Source organism: Protopterus annectens, chromosome 14.part0, assembly GCF_019279795.1.
Source record: "Protopterus annectens isolate FY-2018-M chromosome 14.part0, PAN1.0, whole genome shotgun sequence".
NCBI lineage: Eukaryota > Metazoa > Chordata > Ceratodontiformes > Protopteridae > Protopterus > Protopterus annectens.
In genome coordinates, this window is record NC_056748.1 from 888,377,230 (window position 1) to 888,398,735 (window position 21,506).

At 39.5% G+C, this 21,506-nt stretch overlaps 2 protein-coding genes across 4 annotated transcripts in view; both read left to right on the top strand.

The window, feature by feature from the left end:
* The window catches only part of LOC122789321, a 769,937-nt gene that overhangs the window by 193,419 nt on the left and 555,012 nt on the right, over positions 1–21,506 (top strand). The gene's annotated exons all lie outside the window — the stretch shown is intronic.
* LOC122789320 (neuroblast differentiation-associated protein AHNAK-like) overlaps positions 7,554–21,506 on the top strand; it is a 258,262-nt gene continuing 244,309 nt past the window's right edge. Inside the window, exon 1 of the mRNA XM_044056677.1 lies at positions 7,554–7,747. The gene's annotated coding sequence lies outside the window, so the exon portion shown is untranslated. The remainder of the gene's footprint in view (positions 7,748–21,506) is intronic.

The window sequence follows — 21,506 nt, forward strand, 5'->3', positions numbered from 1 at the left end:
AAGCAGAAATCCGAAAATGCATTGGCAAAACATAACTTACAACACTCTAACCACATTTTTAAATTTATAGTCTTTGATCAGATCTCTCCTAACCCTCGGGGTGGTCCTGATTTATTTAGATTAGAAGAATTAGAGCTTTGCTGGCAGATCAGGCTGAACGCGTACAGCGTACCTGGCTTGAATGAGGGTTGCTCAATTAGTAGCATCCTTAAATCAAAAGCCTGTTAAGATGATATTTTTATTGTTTTTTTATATTTTATAACTTGTTTAAATATTTACAATATGTATTTTAAAGTACAACATTATTTACATTTATTGTTGCTATTTATTTAATTTGCTTAGTAGCATCCTTAAAATCAAAAGCCTGTTAAGATGACATTTTTATTGTTTTTTATATTTTATAACTTGTTTAAATATTTGCAATATGTATTTTAAAGTACAACATTATATACATTTATTGTTACTATTTATTTAATTTGCTTAGTACAATGTTTAGTTGTAAGAGAGGTGCGTGTAGGTAATGTGGTTATACCTTTAAATGAATTGTTTCAATTATTGACTAACTAACAGTTAATTTATTTAAAGACTTTGTCAAGTGATTTTTCCATGTCTGAAGAAGTTTGTCATTCGAACAAACGAAAAGCGCTTAACATATTAAAGTTTTCTGGTACCGTCCTGCAGTCTGTTCCTGTATTTTTGATTTTATAGCAAGTTTGTTTGTTGCCACGTTGTTTTACAGCTTTAGATATGGTCACTGCCTTATAAACATGTTAGTTTTGTATACATATAAGTAAATGGGATCAGTCAAAGGCAGGTGCAGTTTTCCTCTTAAACTGAATGAATTTCAGCTTAGTTCATAACTGTTTATTAAATGGTTCACAAATCTTATGCAAATAAAAAGCTGACGGTATGTGTCTATGAAGTCTGTATTATATGCAGGTGTTTCAGAGATGCATTAAAATCCTGACTGGTACCAGTAAGAGTGAAAGGGAAGGTCTACAAGAGGGTAGCGAGACTAGCTATGTTGTATGGATCGGAGACTGTGGCATTGACAAGGCAGGTGTCAGAGCTGGAAGTGACAGAGTTAAAGATGTTAAGATTTGCACTGGGTGTGACCAGGATGGACAGGATTAGGAATCTGTATATTAGAGGGTCAGCTCAGCTTGGATGGTTTGGAGACAAAGTCAGAGAGGTGAGATTGCGTTGGTTTGGACATGTGCTGAGGAGGGATGCTGGGTATATTGGGAAAAGGATGCTAAGGATGGAGCAGCCAGGTAAGAGGAAAAGAGGAAGGCCTAAGATAAGATTTATGGATGTGGTGAGAGAGGACATGCAGGTGGTTGGTGTGACAGAGCAATATGCAGATGACAGGAAGAAATGGAAACAGATGATCCACTGTGGCGACCGCTAATGGGAACAGCCGAAAGAGAAGAAGATTAAAATCCTGTCCTTTTATTAAAAAAGAAAAAAAAAAAAAAAAAAAACTTTACAGGACAGGTATACAAGTTAAATGCAGATTATATAAAGTCTGAGCAGTGTTGCTGTTCTCTACTTTGCATTTCTGGTTCTACAGAGTGAGATATAATTGTAGGCAGATCTCCGTTCCTTTCATAATGACTAGATGTAAATCAAATTTTCATTAACCATTAAAAATTAAGACTATTCTCTTTTATGAGAAAAACCTTGAAATAACCAAATTGAATAAAACTTGCTCCTAGTCCAGTCAGCAGCTCAACTGGTGAGGTAATGGCCAAATCAAATAATTTGGCTTTAGCTTCACCCTGCACTGAAATTTCATACTCGTATGCTAGTATCATATCAAAGGTCACAAAAGGAATGGTATGATTTATGAGGTGTACTAATTATATACCACAGGGGCAAGACATTTTATTGCCAAAGGCGTACTGTCTTCCACTACTGTTATAGAGTGCATAGCCTAAAAGCTCTTTCTAATCTACTTTACCATCACCTACAACTGATTCTTTATTACAGATTCTTTGGTCCATGATGCCTGCCAGCCACTAGCTTCCCTCAATGATTTGTTGCCGCATTTAATTCCCAATGGGATGGGACCTTTTTCTAGCCTATTAGTTCCTCATGGGGTAAGAACTGATTATAGAAGTCATCATCCAGGTATCTATTAAGCCTTTTGTTTTGTTTTGTTTTGTTTTGTTTTGTTTTAAGGCCCTAACTCCAGCACTCCAGTGGCTGCCATGGACATCTCTATCACTGCAGGGGCCTACTATGCCTTCCCCCAATGCTGGTGTGTGCATGCTTTCACATACATAGAACAAGGGACTACCATCACTGACTCTATACAGGCAAACACATATCAACACTCCTGACAATGTTCAGTGCCTGGCAAGCCTGTCCTTACACTGTGGTCTACTGTCCAAAACCACTATTATCTACCACCAGGATAGTGGAGCCATCATCATCCATTCACTACTTTTACCCCCTTGCACAGCTCTTCCAATGTCCAAGCCACTACGCGATCTTGGTTTAACTGGGTGATAAATGGGGCTTCTCGCTCTACACCACAGTGCTAGGTCATAAATACAGTGCATTGCAGAATTAATCGGTCATTGAGTGCTAGCCTATCACTGTCTCTCCTCAAGCCTTATTTTGTTCCTGTTTTATGTTCATCATACATGTATCTCTGTATCTTTTACCACTATTTTTAATGTATGTAAGTTTGTTAACCATGTCACAACACTGCTCTGTAGACCCTTTTTAGTTATGACCTGGGCTGTTAGGCTGAGGCTGTTGCAATAGTGATTACACATCATGTAAACATTATTGATTAAGACATACCTTTACACAAAGACTTTTTGAAAGCCATTGATAGATGTACAGTAGTTAACTAAGATACATCACGTAAGACGCCTTTAAAGACAGTGAAATATATATTTTATTAGCAATGCATACTAAGAAGGTCAAGTATAGTAATATGGTGATTAGTGTAATTCAATATTTAAGTATTTTCAACGTGTACACATTTTGTAAGATTCAAAAAAATCCTCACCACTCGTGAATTGCCTGCCATAGGTCAATTTATGCAGTAGTGAGGCAATGCAGTTTAGCGACATCTATGGCCACAATGAGAAAGATCTCATTAGCATATCTCTGAATCATATTTACCACCATCAAGCGTGACAGAGCTAGTTTTTCCTCTTGGCCCATACATCATGTTGGCAAAGGTATCTACCTGCACTGACAAACACACACACACACACATTAATGCACTCCTCCACACAAGCATACACAGGCAGACTTATCTATCCATTAACAAACAAGACTATCAGACTCAAAAATACTCATACAAAAATTCATCCAGCTTTGTTTATGCCTTAATAGACATGTATACACACTTCCACACAAATGTACACACTGACATAGTCCGCATCCCCCATGTCTTTACTGAACTTACCTGCAGCACGACTGCTTACATAGAAGTGAGTGAATGAGTGACTAACCTCTTTTGACTGTGTTCAGTTTTTCCTCCAACAGTGGAAGTTTATGTAGCCATACAATTCTTAATTACTCAGCAGTGTAAATTGGAAGCTGTTGGTAGTTCTTGGAGAGAGTATATGTCTGATTAGTATTAACCACTCTCCTGGATTGCTGCATTTGCATGCAGATTTCCCAGTGGGACTCTCCATGTTAAGACTTCCACTAGTGGGAAGCATCAGCATTAAGGTGGTCTAAGAATTGAATGGCTTAATGTAAGAGGGAAAACAACCATGTTAAAAGCTTCCCACTTATGTGACGTCCTGTCTGGTGGACCCCAGCCATAAACAAACTATACAATAGAAGGAGGAAGATACTAAATGATAGAGCAAAATCCCAAAAAGGGAAGGCATCACTGATCAGTATTAGCAAAAAACTACGGGCACTCATAAAATTGTCTAAGGCCAGCTTCGAGAAAAAAATTGCACAGGACACTAAGAATAATCACAAGGCTTTCTTTAGTTATGTTAGGAACCTGGGTGGCAATTCCCAGATATGCTCAGAATTAGTCCAAAATGACAAAAAATACACTGAACCCACAGACATTGCCAACATCCTAGCTGCCAGGTTCAGCGCAAACCCCCTCCCCTCCCCACCAAAAGGGCAAATATCTATCCCAGCAGAGTGCTGCCCCCCTGACATCTCAGATGCTCAGGTAAGAGCCGCCCTCTCCAAAGCAAAAAACACAGCATCAATGGGACCAGACGGTGTCCCGGGCTGCGTCCTACATTAACTCCAAGAAGAGCTAAACCCAAACATAAAACTACTGTTCAATCTCAGCCTTACTACAGGATATGTGCCCAAAGAGTGGCGTACAGCATCAGTGGTCCCTCTCCATAAAGGTGGTGCCTCAACGGATCCTGGAAACTATCGCCCCATAAGCCTGACTAGCTTGGTCTGCAAAGCTATGGAAAGGATCATCATGGACCTCATAAATAAAGATATTGGGGACCTACAGACACTGGATCCTACCCAGTTCGGCTTTAAGTGCAGATCCTGCCTCTTAAACCTGGTTGATTTCTTTGAAATGGTCACCAAGGCCATTGACGAGGGGAAGGTGGTCCACACAGCCTACCTGGACCTCGCAAAAGCCTTCGATACAATACTCCACTCGGGCATTATAGATAAGCTCACCAGCTTAAATATAAACCCCTATGTCACTAGATGGATTGCAAACTGGCTCAAGGACAGAACCCACGTGGTTAGAATTGCTGGAGCCATGTCTGACTCCAAACCAGTTACAAGTGGTGTCCCAAAAGGCTCAGTCCTGGGACCTCTCTTGTTCGGTATATATTTCTCGGTGGTACAGGCCAACACGGAAGGACTGTGGCTGACCAAGTTCGCAGATGACTCTAAACTGGGCGCCATAATCGACTCTCCAGCTGACACAAGCATCCTCCAAAAGGGCCTCATAGAAACAGACAACTGGTGCCAGAGCCATGGCCTCAAGCTAAATGCCAAAAAGTGTATAGTCATCCCCTTTGGCAAAAACAAAGTGCCCACAAATTACTACATAGGTGATAATCCATTAAGTACCGAAGAAGTAATTAGGGACCTGGGGACCCAAGTTGATAGCAATCTTTCATTTGACAACCACGTGGCCAAAGTGGATTGAAAAACATTTTATATAGCCCACCTAATCATGAAGGGATTCACATCTAGATCAGGGGAGGTCATCGTGCCTCTTTACTCATCCCTCATCAGGCCCATAATTGAGTACAATGCCCCTTTTGGAGGATGTACCTTACCAGACACCTGCAGCAACTGGAAAGACCCCAAAAGTACCTCACCAAGAGGATCAAAGGGCTCAAACAGATGCCATATGCTGCCCGGTTAAAGAAACTCCAGCTCTACTCAGTGGCATACCGCCTGTTCAGAGGCGATCTGTGCCTGACGTATAAAGCCATGTCCAACCCAGAATTAATGTACATGCTGCACCTCAGAAAATCCAAATCCCATCGTGCTACGTGCTCGAGAGACTTGAACCTCAGCACTGAAATAAATAGGACATGCTGTTGGGACAGATTCATAACCCAGAGGCTCCCTTCACTCTGGAATAAAATCCCAGTCCAAGTTAGGCAGAGTCCCTCATTGACTCTCTTCATGAGGAATCTTGAGTGGATGGGAGATCGTAGGTTTACCCCGGGTATCACTTCTGTGTCACTGTTAGACAGAGGCACAGTATACTAACCTCGAAAAAGGGCATAGCAAAATTAATTTAAAATGGGTGGCGAAAGCCAAACACATTCTGGCTAGGCTTATGAATGCCCTAGGGCCGATAGCCTAGTATGAACCTATGAACTTATGGAAGCCTTAGAGCTATATGGAAGCCTTAGAGCTATAGCAGTATATTCTATCACCCTGTGCTGATCTGTGATCTCACATCCCATTTGGTTGACAAAGAGTAAAATTAAAGTCCTGTCATACTTGACAGAAAAAAGAACATTCTTTCTTGTTTGGAAAAGGGACAAATCTCTTGCTACATCTTGTACTATAAAGGAAGATCTAATGCAGCCCTAACTGCAAATGCCAGTAGTGTACTATCAGCATCCCCTGATCATGCCCCCTGACACCTGATATCCAGGACAGCTGCTCCCTTTGCCCCTGCCTAGCTACACATCTGCGTAACCCTTTCTGAATGCCACGGATGGTCTTTTAAACCATAACTACTTGAGTTTTGTTATATTTTATAATATGTTATGATTGTCTTTATAGTTGAATAGTATTATGTGATATTCTGATAGCCTTTCTTTAAAGAATAATGCAGCTGACAAACCTGTACTACCCTGCTGTGATCTTTCTGCAACCACATTTGCTAAAACCTAGGGTCTTCTGTTCTCTAGCTGATAAACTGTCAGAAAATGACTATAGCAAATGTCTTCTCAATACAGCCTGCATCAGTTTTTCAATCAAGTGACTATAGAACATATTTCCTCCCCTTCTGTTTTCAGATATTGTAATCATGGTATAAATTGTTTCATACCGTCTGAAGCAGTTCCTTGGCCCTTGCTTTATACATTCCGAACTTGTTCTTTGTATCATCTGAACTCAGCAGGGATTGTGATTCTTTTCTTATTATTTCATTTTTTCCCCTTTTAAATAGACTGCATGTCTGTATTTGTTACACTGTTGGCATAAGTATGTCTTGATGTTTTTCATTCGATCACTGTTGCAGTAATCTAAACATTATGGGTTAAGTACTACCAAGGAAGTAACTCCTAGAGCTAAGGTTACTGCAGCAGTAATTATTGTTACGATAACTTTACTGCACAATTGTACTTTACTTTTCCTGTATGAGATTTTTTTTGAGAATTACTACACTGCTGTTAAAATGCTCTTCAACAGTCTTCTAGGTACTTGCTTCTTTGGTCATTAACGTGGCCAGTATTTGCACAGTGAGATTTTCCCAATTAACAAAAACACAAGTCCAAGAGATATTCAGAATGATAATGGTTGTTTATATGGGCAACACTGTACTAACAAAGGACTTTTATGCATAAAAGCAAGGCTCTTGTAGACCATTGACCAAGAAGTTCCTGACTGGGTGCTGCCTTGCTTGTTTGTTTTTTTAACAAACTCTGGAGAAAGACCAGCATTGTCGCATAACCTTTACTGAATGTGATACAGTCTTTTTTAAAAAAGATGCAAGTCAGTGCAGTAGCTAGTGTAAGTTTGCCTTCTTTAGAGAAATGAAATTCAAATGCCTAGGAATTACTCTTGGAGTCTGGATTGCTTTTCTACTGAAATAACACGCGAGTTGCAAAAATAACATGGTCGAAAGTGAATTTTTGTGTGTAAGTGGAGTTCTTTCTAAGACTTGATTTCAACAAAATGTGGTAGAACTGATTAAGTAGCTGACTTCCTTCTTACAACATGCACCAGGACACCTTAAGTGGCTGCCTTCATGCATGGCAGGTGTTATTTATCCAAGCATATTATTTAAGAAAGCAATAGTTTGTCAGAATGTACGTATTGTCTTGTTTTCTTTTTTAACACTGTTCATTTTAATCATGCTCTCTCTTTCTCTATTCATTGGCAGCCTAGGCAGTGCTGTTCTGACCTGTCTACATTGGTGCATCACTCGAGCTGATCTAGAAGTATTAGAGCAGGTCTGGCATCAGTCTGGCTGATCTAGAAATACTACAGCAGGTCTGGAAAGTGAATTAGGACTAGAAGTGTCACAGAACAACTCCAACACTGATACGTAAAAGCATGTGGACAAAGCACTGATAGCAGGGTAAGTAGATAGTTTCTTGTTCACTGCTTTAATTTTTACTAATGTTCCTAGTGATTTTCCAGATTTTATGTAATACCAGTTTATATCTTAACTGGCCATCTGATTGATTTTACTTAGATAATTTCCAGCGTTATTTCATTCTGATTCAGAAATATCCCAGACAGTATCTATGGGTCAAACAACATAAGACTTTAGAAAAGGACTTAGAGGTCATAGATAATTCACGAAGAGAAACCAGACATCATATGTTAAACAATTTCTGGTTGGAAATTACCCATTATTTGTTTGGACGAACAGGTTATAGGCATATTGGTTTTATGTCAGTAAAGTCTGGATTAGTTTCTTACTGGTTTTTGTGGCAAACAAAAATTATTGGGTTTAGTGGTATGACAAGCATGCATATATGCAGATATGTAAAGAAAACTCTACCCTTTGAAGTAGGTAACCTTATGCCAGAGTTTATTTATTAATTTGTTTACTTTCTGATAACTGGGTGAGTGGGCTGTTACTGAGCCATGTGCAATAAAGGCAAGCACATCTATAGCATTAGCAATTTCAAACAGATATCCAGAACATATTGTCTGCTGACCTGAAGAGGTCAGTATTAAAAATTTCTTGTTGAATAATTTTTGCAATAAAGTAAATATTTAAAATAAACATAAATGAGTTGCATAAGGACAGGTATGACTTATAGCTTACTTCCAGGTAATGATTTGAAGTGAAATGCTTACAGCAAGAGTTTATCTTTTTTTTTTTTTTTTTGAACATCTTCAAAATGGATTTACTAAGGAGTTGTCTCTAGCTTTATGCATTTTTTGTAGAGATCTTCTCTAATGCTGGCAAGGTGCATCAACTTCAGAATTTTGTTTTTATCTCATTTCTACTAAGGGTTTCTTTTGTGCAGAAAGTGTTGCTGCAATTGGTAGTGCATATTCATGTCTGGAAATTAAGACATTAATTGCTACTGCTCACTGCTTTCGTGGTAAGAACGTATGATATAATACAGTGTGGTTTGATTTTTTTGCAGAACATTTTGCAGTTATGAGTTCAGCATAATTTCAAAAGAAAAGATCATTATCTAGAAGCATACTTAACTACCTATGTTCCTTAACAGTATGGTGCATGACATATGTGGGGTCAGTAATCACAGAATGTTGAATTCTGACTAATCTTTTAAAGTGTTTTTTTTTTAAGAGTTAATGGTTAGTTTTATTGTCTGTACATCAGTTCCAAATGGGTATAAAATCTTTTAGAATAGAAGAGAAGTTAATTTTGTATTTTGGTTCCTTTAAGACAATAGCAACATACATAGTAAAGTTCAAATGTAGTTGCCATGGTACGTTATTTTTGCACAGAGAAACAGTGGGCTTAAAACAGATCCTTGGTACTCCCTTAGTAAAGAATCCTGTGCATAAATGGCCATGTTGCCCCAATACTATAAATCTTATGTTGAGAAGAAAGTTCTTGTACCATATACTAAGTTCAGTTGAAAAAATGTAAATCGGTCAGTTTATGTAATAAAAGATTATGGTCAATAGTTCTGAAGCTGGGGATTGCTGGAGGAAGGTTCATTGTGTACTTTCCTATTGGTAGATTAGCTTAAAACTGTTTAATTTCACCTGCATTCAAGCCTTGTGTTCACTCTTTGCTGAGCATCATGCAACAGGGGTTAAGGATGCTCTGTATAGACGCAAACGTCTTGAAACACAATTTTTCCCTAGACAGCTGTCAGTAGGCACTAAAGGAAACTTGGTTACGCACTGAGCATAGTTACACCTAGCATCCACAGCACTCAATTTAACAACCCTTGATAGTCCTAGCACAAAAACTGGTCAGTCTAGCCCACTTCTTCCTTAATAGCTCATACGGTAAAAACCTGCTATAATGGACAGACAATTCATTTCTCTGGGCAGCCTGATTGACATGGGAATACTGAGACAATGTAGTAATTGCCTCATGTATACTGACAACCATTTACTCCTACAACAAACTATCCTATGTGAGAGATGTAAGTACACTATGAAATTGGAATCCCTTCTCTCATGTAACAATAAACCAGATATGAAACAGGTTGTCAGTACACACTCTTCACCTCTCACACAAGCTAAAGATGTGACACACCAGACCCACATATGTGGAGTTACTCGCTAAAAGTCTACCAAAAGTTCAGAGACCTCCCAAGGTTAAACAAAGTGCACACACTGTTGTGCAAATAGAAACCACTACACATAACACACACAAATGTGTTTCAATAAATAAGCCCCTAAGGCAAAACACAGCAAATCAAATATCCTGGTCATAGGCGACTCTATATTGAGACACACACATGCTCCCCTCAACAGGCTGGACAAGGAGAAGATCACAGTCATTACCTGTCAGGTGACAGGATCCTTCAGATCACACATGCACTCAAGTCACTCAACACAAGTACCGTTAAGACTCGGTGATGGTTCATGTTAGGGTGAATGACTTGAGATGTACTTCTCTGGACTATATGAAAAGAGACATGACTGAACTCTCAGACTTGTGTCCTAGGCAGGTATGACCCTAACCTTAAGTAGCATTCTTCCTTCTCCCAGGATGATACCACAATATAAACAAAAAATGATAGACTTCAGCCATTGGTTTAGCTTTCGGTGTTAGTCCAGGGGGATCCAGTGTTTATCAGCCTGCAGTGACATGGTCAACAGGCCACACTTCTTTGCCAGAGTTTGTCTGCTCCTGTTTTCTCTAGGCTTTCAGATACTAGCAAAGGCTCTTGCCTTCCCATAGTGCCTATTTTAGGCAATGTCAAAACAACAACATTTCTGATGTAACAAAAATCTACCTGAGGCAAGCTCAATGGTCTGCTTAATGCTAGACGTCTAAACCTGAAGCTGGACTCTCTGGAAGCACTCCTCACCTTGGAATTTGCTGATGTCTGTGCAGTGTCTGAGACATGGTTCAAGGCTCTGGAGAGCACCCTGGCCGTGCAAGCCTACAATGCCTTCCACACACACCTCAAAATGAATATGAAAGAACCAAAGATGGAGTTGTAAAGCCAAGTACACTTTGAGACTGGTCAGACAGTATGACTCTCTTGAACTATTCCATGTCCAGTTAACTTTAGGCAAAATACCATACCACATATAGGTCCCCCACCACGAGCCAAGAAAAGCACACCACCTACCTGGACTTATTGGAATCACTCTCCATACAGCCCAACACACAGTCAACTAGGTAATTCATACAAGCACAGACACAATTACCCAGTGGTTCCTGAACTTTGCTAATCAAATGCTATGGAACAGAGGTTCCTGGACTTTAATTCAAATGCTGTGGAATGGATAGTCTGCACCCCCACAAGGGTTCAAATGTCCTAGACCTAGTACTCGCCAACATGGGGAGTCACTGTTCTTCCCCCTATGTGATGCCTTCCCTGGTGAGGTCAGACCACAAAACTGTCTTTTCCAAAGCTAACTTCAGACTACTAACTAACGGTATAAAAAGTTTTATACCCCCCCCCCCCACTCACAGACAACAATGACTGCTATGCAGAGGTGTACTCAGATGCCCTGTGCAAACATTTAAGCAGCTGTATAGACTTCTGTGCCTGACCAGATCAAAAACAAGTCCTCCCAAAGAAACAAGCCACCCTGGTGGACCTGAAGTATAAACAAATTATATAACAAGAAGAAGAAACTGATGTCTAAGAATAAGAGGGAACTGACTCAACAGAGGAAGAATTCTCTCCTCAGTGTTAACAAGCAAATCAGAAATTTCATGAAATCCTGTAAAGCTAAATATGAAGCTAAAATAGAATCTCTAGCTAAGGATAATCATAAGCCATTAATTATATCCGAAACCTAAAATGGAATGCCCAGCTTTGTGCAGAACTGGTAATAGATGGTACCACTCATACTGCACGAGAGGAAATCACCAACCTGTTATCTCAAAGATATGGAGCAGACTTCATCCCCATGGCCCCACCAGCCATATCCCAAAGCATACCTGACACCAGTCCTCTGCCTAGTATCTCTAGAGATGAGGTCTTATCTGTGCTGTTCAAGGCCAAAAGCATGGCCTGAGTGGGACCTGCAGGATGCTTATTAAGCAATCTAAAACGGGACCTAGCAGACCCACTTTGTGCTGTTTTTAACCTTGGCCTGAGAACTGGCTTTGTTCTAATGGAATGGAGAACAGCACCATTAATCCCCTTGCAACAAAGATGGGCCATCAACAGACCCTGGGGACTATAGACCCATAAGTCTAACCAGTGTGATCTGCAAGGCCATGAAAAGAATCATCATTGACCTTATCAACAAGGACATAGGCAACCTTCGAACACCAGACCTAACCCAATTTGGTTTCCCTAATTGTAGATCATGCTTATTAAACCTGATGGACTTCTTTGAGAAAGTCACAAAAGCCCTGGATGAAGGTAAGATGGTGCATACCACCTATCTTGACCTAGCCAAGGCTTTTGGCATGATCCCCACTTGGGTATCATTGAAAAACTGTGTTAGGCATTAACCCCTTACATCACTAGATTGGTAACAAATTGGCTCACCGACAGAACACATACCGTCAAAGTCAGTTACTCCACCTCCTCCACTAGACTCCTCACCAGTGGCGTACCACAAGGTTCTGTGCTGGGTCCTTTACTGTTTGGAATCTAAATTAGATGGCCTTTGGCTTACCATGCTGGCTGATTATTGCAAATCGGATGCAATCATTGTGTCACCTAGTGATGTTAACACACTATAAGAAGGGCTAACGCAGACAAATGACTAGTGCCAAAGCCACTGTCTAAAACTAAACACAAAAAGTGCATTATTTTTCCCTTTCACAAAGTAGAATTTCCCTGCTAACTACAGTATTGATAACCCCCTTCCCAAACTTAAATGCAGTGGTGTGAGACCTAAGAACACAGGTGGATAGCAATCTGAACTTTGGCCACCAAGTTTCTTCTTTGGTAAGAAAAGCATTCTATGTTGTGCATCTCATAAATCTAAGGATTCTATAGCCCCACTATACTCTACCTTCATCAGACCGCTAATAGAGTACAGTGCTCCCTTTCTGCATGTATCTCAATAGACACCTGCAGCAGCTGTAGAGTCACTCGCTCTAATAATCTTAACCTAGCCTGTGACATTAAGAAAACATGCTGGAGGGACAAATATGTCTCACAGAGACTGCCGCTTCTCTGTAACAAACTTCCAATTGACATGAAGCAGAACTCCTCACTGACAGTATTCAACCTGGACAAATGGATGGGAGATGGCAAATTCACCCTGGGGATGGCACCCATGTCCCTCATGGAGAGGGGGAGTTTGTGTTGACCATAGACTAGCTCTGCAAAATACGTTCACTTAATAATGACAGATGGAGCAACTTGGGATTAACATGACTAGGCTTGTAAGGGCTGTAGGGCAGCTAGCCTAGTAACCTCTTATGAAGGCCCATTTTTATATCTAAGAAAATGGCACCAGTTAAGTTATGTTTTTCCATATTGTCATATGTCTGAGATGTAAAATTGAGGACTGTAGTTTTTGTGCTGTACTTGAGGTTAAGGCCATGTTGCTTATCTGATGGTATGTAGCCAGTGTTTGCTTATCAGCTAGCTTTTTAGTATCTTAGCAAGTGGGCAAGTGTTTACTCTTCAACTGTAGTCAGGAGTGGTGGGTGAAGCAACTTTTAGTAAAAGAATGATTAATGCATGTTTAAAGATTTGAATGTATGATTTTAGCTGTTAATGTAAAGATGAGTATTGGGGGCTGCCATAGGTGTTCAGCATTCAAAAAAGGGTAAGAGGTGGTTATGTGATTTCATCTTGTACTGTTATTAACGGTCTCTGTTGGGATTGTGGTTAGTAAGTATTTGTTTAGATTGTGTTTATTTAGGCCCTTCCAATCAAGCTTACATCACGCAGATAATTAATTTATATTGACAGGAGTGATTCATAATTTACTGCACAATACTTACGATGAAGAATGTTACCGTGGAGGAATGCAAACTGTAACAATAGTGAGCTGTTTAGTATGTCCTCGGTTTTGTTTCGGAATTTTGCTCTGTCCCTGCTAATCCCTTCTTCTGGGAAAAAGGTGATGCATTACACTTAATAAATAATGATAATCATTAGAGCTGCTTTCTTGTTACTGCAGTGGTAGTGCTGCGGTAGCGTTGTCGCCTCACAGTAAGATGTTGTCCTGTTCGATTCTCAGCTAGAGCGTCTTCTGTGTGGAGACATGCGTGAATGGGCGTACCATCATTGAAGGTTGTGCGTCAGGGCCAGCAACTCTGCACGTAAAAATCTACTGCCAGTCATTAGCGGACCAGAGTTCCGCTGTGGCGACCCTTAACTGGGAAAAGCCGAAAGACGCAACAACAATTAGAGCTGCTTTGTTCTTTTATTTCAGAATAAAAGTATATGAATTCACATTCTGTTGTTATGTTAACTTTTCATAGATAGCTACAAGTATGCAGTCCAGAAAGCTTTTAAAGAGCCTAGCCCAAGTTCCACTAAGAACTGTTTGGTCAAGTCACTTGCTAAAGGTCACACAGTAGCAAATAAAGGTGGAAAGATTCAACCCGGTAGCTGTCTAGTTACTTCGTAATTCTGTGTCATGTTATGTAGAATTCCAGTGATGTAATTTTTAGGATATATAGTGTGACAGTTTCTTGTAGTTGTGTTTTCTGCAGTCTGTAAGCAGATTTCAATATACAAATGCAGTAGAATCAGTTAGACAATACATTTATTTATTTATTTTTTATTTATTGACATTTGTTAACCAGGTTAGTCCAACTGGGCCAGAAGCCCATTTTCAGTGGAGACCCAAGGAGAAAAGCTCCAGTTACAGACAATTTACAGTTTATAAAACAATTCAGACTCCAGCAGTTAGTGTATAGAAATTCACACACTAAGCTACTAAGAATAGTAAATACAACAGGTCAAAAATATTAAGTAAGAAGAATACACATAGCAATATACAAGTAGCAAGTGTACAAATATATGTATATTAAAATATAAGCCTTCAGTTTTGTGAGGATGAGTTAATAAGGTAAAATACCTAGTAGGTTACTAGGTGACATAAGGAGAGACCATTAGAAGTACAAATATGGTGGGAATATGATACAAGAGTCTGGTGAGATTAAGCTGAGTTATGGCAGGGCAAGGCAGGGCGGGCAAGACTTTACCTAATAAATGCAGTTATATTCAAGTAAAAGCGAATTAGAGCAAAATAAGGTTCCTTAAGTGTTTAGCTGCTGGACCACACTGGCTTCGGTTGTCACTTCTCGGTACAGTGAATTTTTATATGCTGCTAATTAGAGAGTTTTAGATGGTCAGAGCTCTGTGAACCTCAAAGAAAGAGCAAGACAGATGCTACACTGCCTATTATTGATCACTCTTTCTCTGAGGTACCATGACCAGAAGGAGAATAATAAAAGTAAGGGGGCTTGAGGGGTAAAGCGCTTCTGAATGAGTCGGTGCAGGAGTTCTGTCCCCTGTACAAAAGACTATTTTGTACTATTGCAGCTGCTCTTAAATTTAACCGCGTGAGTGCACACTTTGAGAGTGTGAATTTCAAGCTCTTGTGACTGAACTAGTGTGATATGAATTTCTTTGTAGTCAAACTATACAGTGGATCCTATAACAGTCAACTGCATCACCTAGGATGAATTTTTACTTGGCTATTTAAAATGCCATGTTGACACATTTAAACCAAATAACATATGGAGAGCAAACGGCAGAACATGTTTGGCAAAGTAATACCAGACCATTGATATTTGTACATACATGAGACAAACACAGTAAAAGTCACAAGTATAAAAAAACAGTGTGATGCAGACAAACTGGTCTCACAAAAGTACAATTGAAGTAAAATAAAACAGGAAGAGAGACCAGACCACAGCTGATAAAACCATACACAGATTTATTCCAGTGGTAAAAGGAGTATGAGCGCTGCTTCATCAGACAAAAACTCATTGTATTTCCTGTAATTTAAATTCATTCAAGCCAATCATAGACCACCAGCAATTAATAAATAATCACCCAATGAAATCTTTTCAATCAAATATGAATCTGTACATGTATATACAATTAGATAAAATATGTAATACTATATATACAAATTTATATTTTAAGAGATCTAAATTTGTATATATAGTATTACATATTTTGTGTGTGTGTGTGTGTGTGTGTGTGTGTGTGTATATATATATATATGTGTGTGTGTATATGTGTATATATATATATATATATATATATATATATATATATATATATATATATATATATATATATATATATATATATATGTATATGTGTGTATATATATATATATATGTGTGTGTATATGTATGTATATATATATATATATATATATATATATATATATATATATATATATGTATATATATATGTATATGTATGTGTGTGTATATGTATATATATATATATATATATATATATATATATATATATATATATATATATAAAATGGTATGCATTTTATATATGTGTTTTATTTCTTTGCAGTATTTTTTTGCAGCATATTCTTGTAGTATTTTTGTACTATATCTAATGTATTATCTTATTGTCTCTTTCTGTTTTATTTTACTTAAACACAAGTAAAATATTTTTGTGATTGGAATATAAATTGTTTCAGGGACTCCACTTATTCTGATTAAAGAGTTGGAAACCACAACTCAGTGCACATGTCAATAATAACTCTAAATGAAAAATATATGTGCAAACCACATATTTAGAAATTCAGGACATTATCATTATTTGTATTATTCTTAAGAATTTTAGAAATACATGATGTTATGTAATGTGTTAATCAAATATTACTTCATTCCAAATATTTTATGCTTTTAAAATAAGATTAGATTTTGATAGTGAGACTAAGTTTACAATTTACTTTATTTATTTTGTTAAATTACAAGACAGTAGGCCAGAATCTAGAGTAAGTGACTTTCACCGAGAGAATGTCTTTGGGAATCGTATCAGACTTGCACTAGAGTAAATCCGTCTTTTGGAATCAGGACTGTCAACCTGATGCTGGTTAAAGAAAGTAGTATCCTATTCACAATTAATAAGGAAAGAATATTTGCTTACGAGGTGTAATGATTCATAAATCACGATGTCCTGGTGGTGCTCCTTGTGGTTACAGGATAGGCCATATTTAACTGTTCCCAGCAAGTTTGTATTTTATCTTGTGGGATACCCATATATTGCCATCTGTGAGATAAAATCCCTCTGCTGAGTTCTAGGTATGTGCTTAGTATATTTACTGTAGGAGGTGCCATACAACATCCTCAGAAAGTGCCCAAACCACATAAACAGTCCACTGTCAACATAGAGAAACAATGGCTGTACTCAGAGAATCTCCTAGATTGCCAGGCTTCACAGAGCCCAGCTATCCTGTAAATGAAACATGTTTCTGCTGCTTATATCTGTAATCATCCTTTCATTACCTACCCAAAGCTTATCATTGTATCTGGGGTTAAGGGTATACACTGACTGGTTCTGTCACTGCTTTCACTGTCACTGCTTTCACCGCCACATTCTGTTATAATGTCTGCAGTACAACAGCTATTGTACCATTCCAGGGGTCACTCTCTCAATTCCTTTTACTTTCACTCATGAATAATTCTTGAAGATACTTGTACTCTTTTTTTTAATTTCTCCAAGTCTTTTAGGTTTCTAATACCATGACAGGAATGAATCACATTCCTAAGTCAAGGAATGATTAAAGTTCATGAAATTAGTATTGTTTCAATCTTTGATGTTAGCAAGAAGTGCTCTTTGCAGCACCCTCAATGTGCCCAGTAATGACTCCTCCTCCAATGCATACAAAGTTACCTGCATTGGTAATATATCTAAGTATGATTGTAAATTGATTGTAAATTCTTTTTTATAAGACCCATTGCTCTTACTACTGTTGGAACTGTCTGGGTATTCTTCCACATTGTCCTTGTTTCTTGTCTCCAAATACTGGTATTTTATGACTTTTTGTATCTCTACGCAATACATTGTAGTCACTGGATGTAGTAATTTCAATGAGCAATGCTTCTTTTGTCTTCTTTTCATGGACTACTTTATGTGGTTTTCTCGTATCTATTTTTTGAGTTGTTGGTAATGAGCGATTCCATGTGATATAAACTTAAACATTTTATATAATGCTTTATGGCTAATGTTTCCAGTGCTTTTCAGCTACTTCAGTATTATAAAGTTTGCACAATCCCCAGTGCAACAGTCTTGCCACATTATTATGCCTTTCAGTATATATTTTTTCTGCCATTAGTATATTACAACCAGCAACAAGATGTGCGACTGTTTGTTTCCAATTCTGTTTTACAAAACCTACATTTGTCTGTTCTTCCCACATGTTCAATGGACTTTGTAAACCAATGTGTATGTAGTCCACTGTCTTTGCCACCAATATTGACCGTTCCTCTTTTGGTTTAAATTCACCTCTCCTTAACCATTCCTGTGTTTGATCTTAATCTATGAGGTTGTTCCAAGAGTTTTCTATACTTGCTACTATATTTATGCATTTTCCACATTTCTTGCCTTCTCATCTAATACTTCACATTATATTCTTTCTTTTTTATCACATTGTTACTGCCTGGTTTTTACCTACTTTTGGTTTGATTTCTATTACCACTTGACACTGATATACTTCTGCTAAACTAAGCAAGGAAGTCATCTCTGACTTATTCTCCATGTTTTAAAACATTCACTACATTGTCTTGTAAGGTCAACAGATATGTATGCAGTCCTACAGTTGCAGATGGATACATGTAATCAATTTCAAGGAGGCCCATACCTCCTTTAGAACATGTAATATGTAATCTTGGTATACACTGATTTTTATAAATTATTTAAGCATGAAGAGTTCTTCTGGTTTCCTGTCCAACCAGTCCAACAGCTTTTGGGGCCAGTCAGTCACTCCAAAACTGTAAGTTCATAGCTTGGACTTTGTTCCTGGATGTGAATGCTGTTTTCAGTATTAATTTTAGTCTTCTAAAATATTTGTTACTAAGTTTTATTCACATTTGTTCTTGTTTTATTGTCAATCCATAAATTCTCAAATATTTATACAGTCCCTCTTTCTCAAGTTCTTTTATATCACATTCCTGTGCCAAACTGATGTTTTCTTGGTGCTGCAGCTTTCCTGCTTTAAAGTTTGCATTTGCACATTTATCAAGACCAAATGACATTCTTATATCATCTGAAAAAGTTTTGACCACTTGCAGTGGAAGCTACTTTCCCTCAGCTGTAGAGAGCAATCCAGTGTTTTCAGACATGACATAAATGTGTCAAATGTAAAATCCTTGGTTACAATTATACAAAACTCAACATTTTGAAGTTCAACAAATGTAAAGTCGAATATGATCCTGTAATATCAGATCTGATCAAATACTCATCATAAATTATATGATGTTATGTAGTCCAATCTCACCTACATTGTGGGTTCGAAGCCAAATGTCGGCTCCGACTCGGCCATACTTTAGCTTGAAGTCTTTCAATTGGCTGGGCTAAGATGGTATCCCATGCTGCACTGCTCTCTATCCCCAGATCTCGTTTGCCGATCATGTAGCTCGGACGTGGTCTCACTGTTGGCTGTGGCTAAGTACCCTTTATAGCAGAGAAGTTTTTTTGCAAAAAAAAGCTATTTTCATAGCTAATTGTGTGTGGATCTTGAACTGTGTTGTGAAAAAGTTGTTTTTTTTCTTTTAGCATGTTCTTGTGGTATCCCACTAGCTGTTACCAATGGGCTAGGCCCATTCAATTAGAGGACCTAGTCTGTCCCCTTGCTTACCTTGTGTGCTAACTTTTTTCCCTTGGGCTAAAACCTTTTAAATTAGAGGAATTAGTCCTCCCTCTTGTACATGTGTTCTAGGACCGTTTTAGTTAGAGGTCTTTGTGGTGTACTGTTTGTTTGTTCTGTTCCCGTGCTTATGGCTGATTGACCGTTGGTCTGGTTGTTGAGTTAGTTATTTGGTGTTTGTGGTAACTATGTCTAACGATACTAAGGAGCATAAGCCCTCCGGCTTTAAGAAGTGCACCAAGTGTAGTTATAAGATGTCCATCACTGATGGACACTCTGTTTGTGTGTACTGTCTGGGAGTGATTCACCTCCAGGAATCGTGTAATTTTTGTCATGCTTTTAGCCCACGTGTTCTTCAGGAAAGGAAGAACAAATTGATTTTGAAGGGACTTCTGCCCCTCCTTCGAGGAGGGTTTGAAGAGTGCTTCCAGCTTTAAGTCTTCTCCATCAAAAGCTAAATCTTCCAAGGCTAAAAAGCGATCCCTGGCTCCTGCAGTATCCTCGGAGCCATGGGAGAAAACAGTTAAATCTTCAATGACATCCTTGGCTCCGTTGTCCTCGGGGCCACAGGAAGTGTCAGTGCCTATGGAACCTGCTTCAGCTCCGATTTTCTCGGAGCCTGTTTGGAGCCGGTCACCTAGCATAAGGCCGGTATCTCCTCCTCGCAGGTCTCCTTCAGAGAGGAGGTCTCTATCTCCTTCCCTATCCTCCAAATCCTCCAGAACCTTGTGGACATCGATAGAGTGGTGCAGAGACTTCTTCAGTCACCGGTACTGGCTAAATTGTTTTTAGCTCCGATCCAGTCTGCTCCAGAGCCGGTCCCTCTACCTACATCGATACTTCCTCTTCCGAGCGCATCTCAGCTTTCAGAGACGGAGTGCTCGGCTCTGTGTGATGTCCCTAGGTCGGTTCCGACAGCCCCTCCTGGCTTATCGATTCCGACGTCAGCTCCGACCCCATCGGCACCGTCCATGGGGTTCAGGACTCAGGATTCCTCAGTCGGACCCGAGGGAGAGGCTTCGGGACATCTCTCTGCTCCTAGTCTCCCTCTTGGTGCTTTGGTGTGGGGAAGCCTGACTTCTGTCTCTGCTTCGGAAGACTGGCCGATCTTCGGAGCCAGGAGGACCAGCTTTCGAGGCCATGCGGAGCGCGCTGGCCAGGTCGTCAGTGGCATCATACGATTCGGTCACTCTGTCCCCTACAGCACCAGTGCAGGTCTCTGATTGCCCTCTTTCTCTTGACAGCGGAGCCCCAAGGCCTTAGGGTACCCCCACGAGTGGTCCCCATATTTCTGAGGGCCCCTCAGAGTTTTTGCCTGAGGAGCCATCCAGAAAGAGAACATTCAAGAGGAAGCACATAGAGTCCCAGGATGAGTCTCTCATGTCAGACACCGACCTCGAGGAATCGGAGGGGTCCCCTAAGTCATCCTCTGAGGATGTTTCTTTCTCTGACATCCTAGAGATTTTGAAGCAAAGAGGTGACTGGCCATCCAAAGCCCCCTCCGAAGAGGAGTCTGTGTTTCTGAAGGCCTTTGGTGCTCAGCCCTCCGCCTCCTGGGTGTCTTCCCCCCTTTCGAGCTTTTGGGTCTGGTTTGTCGAAGGGTGTGGGAAATCCCTGACTCTGTGGAACCAGTCCCCTGGAGACCCAATAAATTTTTGTTTGCCCCTTCTGATAAGGAATTTCTATCCAAGGGAGTCCCTGTAGATGCCATGGTTGTGGCAGCGGCCACGAAGAAGGAATTGGCTGAGACTTCCACCTTCCATCCCCCTAACAAGGAGTCTAGGACTATGGACCGGTACGGGAAGCGTGCATTTTCTTCAGCGGCCTTTACTTTGTGGTCATTGAATTACTTATCACACTTTACACGGCTACAGAGAGATCTCCTAAAGGAGCTTGGCGATACTCCTAACGGGTAACGTTTCTGAGTCGGTGACTCAGCA